The sequence below is a fragment of the Cryptotermes secundus genome, unplaced genomic scaffold, assembly GCF_002891405.2.
Source record: "Cryptotermes secundus unplaced genomic scaffold, Csec_1.0 scaffold573, whole genome shotgun sequence".
Taxonomy (NCBI): Eukaryota; Metazoa; Arthropoda; class Insecta; order Blattodea; family Kalotermitidae; genus Cryptotermes; species Cryptotermes secundus.
In genome coordinates, this window is record NW_019738880.1 from 517,513 (window position 1) to 522,768 (window position 5,256).

The following is a 5,256-nucleotide window of genomic DNA, read 5'->3' on the forward strand; positions in this document are numbered from 1 at the left end:
CTCAACAAAAAAGCTGCCGAAACTCATGAACTGCTTAAGCAAGCCTACGGGGAGTCTGCTGTATCATATGTGCAAGTTACAAGGTGGGTGAAGAAGTTTAAGGAGGGTCAGGAAGGTGTGGAAGATGACCCCCGTTCTGGACGGCCATCAACAAGCCAAACCGATGAAAATGTGACTTGTGTGCGTGATTTGTTGAATACTGACCGTCGAATGACTGTCAGGTTGTTAGCCGACACTCTGAACAGTCCAAAAACCGTTGTGATTCGCATCGTTATGGACGAATTGAACATGCGAAAGGTGTGCGCCAAGCTGGTCCCCAAATTGTTGACGGACGAGCTGCCGCAGCCACCCTACAGCCCCGACCTAGCTCCGGCCGACTTCTTTTTGTTCCCGAGGATCACGACTGCACTCAAAGGACGCCGTTTTGAAAGCATTCAGGCTATCCAAGCGGCCGTGACAACAGCTTTAAATGAGGTTCCCGTCGAGGCCTTTGAGGGGGCATACCGGGCATGGGAGAGTCAGTGGATTATTGAAGATTATTAACACTTTGTACCGATATCATCAATAAATTTAAAAAAATATATATATATTTCATGACTTTTGGGACACACCTTGTAGACGCATCGTCTACGTAGAAGTTGTCAGTTTGTGCGTAAAGTGATCCTTACTTACTCATGGAGCTGAGCCCTTCTGGAGGAACCGCAAAATCTGCAGCTACTCAAGAATTTCCCAGCATTTTATGGAACCCAAAGGTTTATTACTGTGTTCACAGGAGCCCTCCACTGGTCCTTATCCTGAGCCAGACCAATCCAATCCATCCCATCCCATTCTATTTCTCTAAGATCCATTTTAATATTGTTCAACCACCTACGCCTTGGTCTTCCCAGTGGTCTCTTTCCTTCTGGCTTTCCCACCAATATCCTATATGCATTCCTCGTCTCCCCCATTCGTGCTACATGCTCTGTCACTCTCATCCTCTTTGACTTGATCATTCTAATTATACTTGGAGAAGAGTACAAGTTATGAAGCTCCTCATTATGCAGTTTTCTCCAACCTCCCGTCATTTCATCTCTCCTCGGTCTAAATATTCTCCTCAGCGCCCTGTTTTCAAACACCCTCAGTCTATGTTCCTCCCTTAAAGTCGGAGACAAAGTTTCACACCCATACGGAATCACAGGCAAAATTTCGGTTTTGTATATTCTAATTAATATATAACATTATGCGATTAATTGTAAGTGAAATCATAGCTAGCGAACGTAACAACAAGTCGTGCAATGAGTGATATGTACGCGAGAGTAGTACCCCATAAACTGAATCGTCTGTACGTATCGAGAGGGGATCTGAGGCTACCAGATGCTGATATCGGGTATCCGACGTAATGATATGATTAGGTTTTAAGTTTGTCATCTTCAGGACGATGAGATGGGCTGGACATATAGCGAGGAGATATGGGAGAGAAGAGAAATTAATACAAAGTTTTGGATGTAAACTTGACGAGGATCTGGCTGTAGATGGAAAAATAATATTAAAACGAATCATAAAGAAATAAAATGAGAGGATGTGGACTGGAATCATCCGGCTCAGGACAGAGATGAGATCAGTAGCCGGCTGCTGTGGACACGGTAATGCAACTGCGGCCTCCTTAAGATGATCCGGATTTCTTGAGTTGTTGAACAACTGTTAGCTTCTCAAAAACGACTTTATTCCATTTAGTCACATCTCGTGTTCCACAGTTTTCAAACCCGAAAAACAAAATAATTTGAGTTTTGTCCGTAAGAAGAACTAATGCTTTGACGAGACAGGTTATACAGGAATTCTAATCCATAAAATGGGGGAGACGAGGAATGCATATAGGATATTGGTGGGAAAGCCAGAAGAAAAGAGACCATTGGGAAGACCAAGGCGTAGGTGGGTGGACAATATTAAAATGAATTTTAGAGAGATAGGATGGGATGGATTGGATTGATCTGGCTCAGGATAAGGACCAGTAGAGGGCTCCTGTGAACACAGTAATAAATCTTTGGGTTCCATAAAATGCTGGGAAATTCTTGATAAGATGCATATTTGGCGGCTCCTCAAGAAGGGCTCAGCTCCATAAGTACGTAAGTGTAATATAGGCCTGGGCACAGGCCTAAAAATTTTAACCTACAGAAATACGTGCCCATCCTTTCTATAAATCAGGGCATGTTTGCAAGAGTCTACCTGTGTTTGTTAGACCTACTTTACACTGATCGCCTCACTTTCCCATGTTTTTTTTTTTCAGGATTCATAATCACCTTATCGTTTTGAGATTCTAGGCCTGGATAATTCGAGAAGCAGACAGAGCTCTGTTAAATAATATGAGTGTTTTTCATGCTGCATTTGTTAAAGGAATCGTGTTTGCTACAGCTGGTTGAATAATATGCCTTTTAAGATGACTTGACGTTACCTATTCACTGACAGAGACAAATAAGGCGATGTCCGGTGAACGTGAAGGCCAGCCATATCAGAGTAGCAGGCGCGCGAAACATTCATACGTCATTTCACATTTGCATGTTATGATAATTTCTTTGGAAAAAAAATAGACAGAAACATGGAAACTGGCGTTAGGTACAGAATTTTGTGTTTAGATTTCGTGACTACAATGCGAGAAATATCTCAAATGCGGCTATTAAATCCTGTTGATATGAACGTACTTGATACTCAGATTAAGTAAAGTAATAACGATAGAGTAGCGTTAACCTAATCCGACCTGACCGTTTTTCTTTTCCTTGGCACTACAGCCCCAGTGGGCCTAGGCCTACCTCCATGAACTTCTCCGTTCACTTCGGTTTTTCTAGATCTTACACATTCAGTAGGACTCCTTGGGCGGGTGATCAACTCGTCGCAAGGTCTCTACCTGTACACAAACACAGAAAAATGCACACACACAAACTAAACATCCATGCCCTGAGTGGGATTCGAACTCACGATCCCGGTTTCCAAGCGAGCGAAGACAGTAATGCCTTAGACCGCTCGGCTACCGTGACCGGCGACCTGAGCGTTTGGGTCTATTATTTACGTTCAAATAGCAGAATCCCATGAGGTCGCCTTTACAGTGATCAAAGTCTGCCTGGTACGTAAGCAGCTCCTACACAACACAGAATGTATTTGTCCTCTAAACCATGATGAATTCAGAAATAGAGCGGTGACTAAGGATTCATACTTTACTCTTAATATGGAAGATTCTGGAAGAAATCACAAATATATAGCCTAGTGATGTGATCAAATGGAGGAGGATGAGATGGGCAGGGTATGTAGCATACATATGGAGGTGAGAAATACTGACACTATACTAATAGGAAAACCTTTAAAGAAGCTACTGCTTGCGATATTTGCATTTATTCGTGGTTTTATTTGCGGTAGTTCCAATAGCTAAGAGTATGAAAATTTTGGAAACTTTACTCCCTTGACTCATTAGTTCTACACTCGTTTAAGAACCTTTGCCTAGTTAATGAGTGATGCATGTCCTCCACTGTTTACTCTTTGTGATATGACACTTTGTGCTAATGAATTTGTATTATCCGGAGTGATGCGGTTTGGCCTAATTCCGAGTTTTCTGGAATGATTACTGAGAATCACAAAGACCTTAATGTAGCCGGTCTCCGGGTCATATATTAACGATGTCAACTTTAAGCGAATCGTGAAAGTGGTGAGATGGGAGTACAGTATTTGCCTGAAAGAAACTGATTTTATAAAAGCGGTTTATATTCGTAACATACTGTACAGGGTATATCTTGCACTGCAAGCTTCCTCAGGTGGCAAAGCTTCTGGATTGTATTCGGGAGGTATCCGGATCGAATCTCTACCAGCACACCATGGTTTTCCTAAGTACCTTCACGTAAACGCCGGGACATTGTCTGTAATTCTGTCACGACCGTTTCCATTCACGTTTGTTTTTTTCATTTCACTATTCAGTGCTATAGGCTTATAGTGTGAGATAACGTACTGAAGACCGAGGGGTCGGATTTCGAGGTCCGGTAGGATGAAGAATTTTCTCTTCTCCACGTCGTCCAGACCTGCTCTGAGGCCCACCCAACCTCCTATCCAATGGGTACTGGGGATTCTTTCACCTGGGGTACACCGTCCCTGGGCGTGAAGCTGACCACTCATCTCCAGCTAGTGCCGAGTTCAAGAAAATGTGGATCTATGCATCCACTCCTCCATACGTCTCAATGGCATAGTGCTTAATTAGTTAAGTACAAGGACAACTGTACCTTTTTTACTTTTTTCCCCCCCTTGGCACTACAGGCCCAGTGGGCCTAAGCCTACCTTCATGAACTTCTCCGTTCACTTCGGTTTTTCTAGATCTTAGACATTCGGTAGGACTCCTTGGGCGGGTGATCATCTCGTCGCAAGGCCTCTACCTGTACACAAACACAGAAAAACGCACACAAACATCCATGCTCTGAGTGGAATTCGAACCCACGATCCCGGCTTCCGAGCGAGCGAAGACCACGCCTTAGACCGCTCGGCTACCGTGACCGGCCCTTTTTTACTTTACCTATATAATAATAGCATAACCTCACCATATTAGAGAAAAACTTCACTGATATGTCAACACCTACGGTCTGCGCGCAATCGAAAGCGTTGTCCTAAAACTTGTGATAAATTTGGCACCAAAAAATTCACTGATGTATCGACACCTACGGACTGCGCGCAATCGAAAGTGTTTTCCTAAGACTTGAGATAAATTTGGCACCAAAAACTCGCTAATGTATCAACACCTAAAGACTGGGCGCAATCGAAAGTATTGTCCTAAAACTTGTGATAAATTTGGTACCAAAAAATTCACTGATGTATCGACACCTACGGACTGCGCGCAATCGAAAGTGATTTTCTAAGACTTCCGATAAATTTGGCACCAAAAACTCGCTAATGTATCAACACCTAAAGACTGCGCGCAATCGAAAGCGTTGTCCTAAAACTTGTCATAAATTTGGCACCAAAAACTTCACTGATGTGTGAACACCTACGGACTGCGCGCAATCGAAGGTATTTTCCTAAGACTTGAGATAAATTTGGCATCTATCAGATGTCCGCTCCTTGTGTGACTCATTGCATCTCCCCAAACGTCAGGGGATGCCACGCGAATAAAACACACCTCTTTAATGGCGCCCCCAGTGTGTGTGTGTTTTTGGCCATTCTTATAAGCCCTGCTTTCGGCTGAACCATCTCAACTCCGAACGCAATTCTTGCTTCCTATGCAGCGAGTTTGTTTTTCGGCTAAGCAACTGA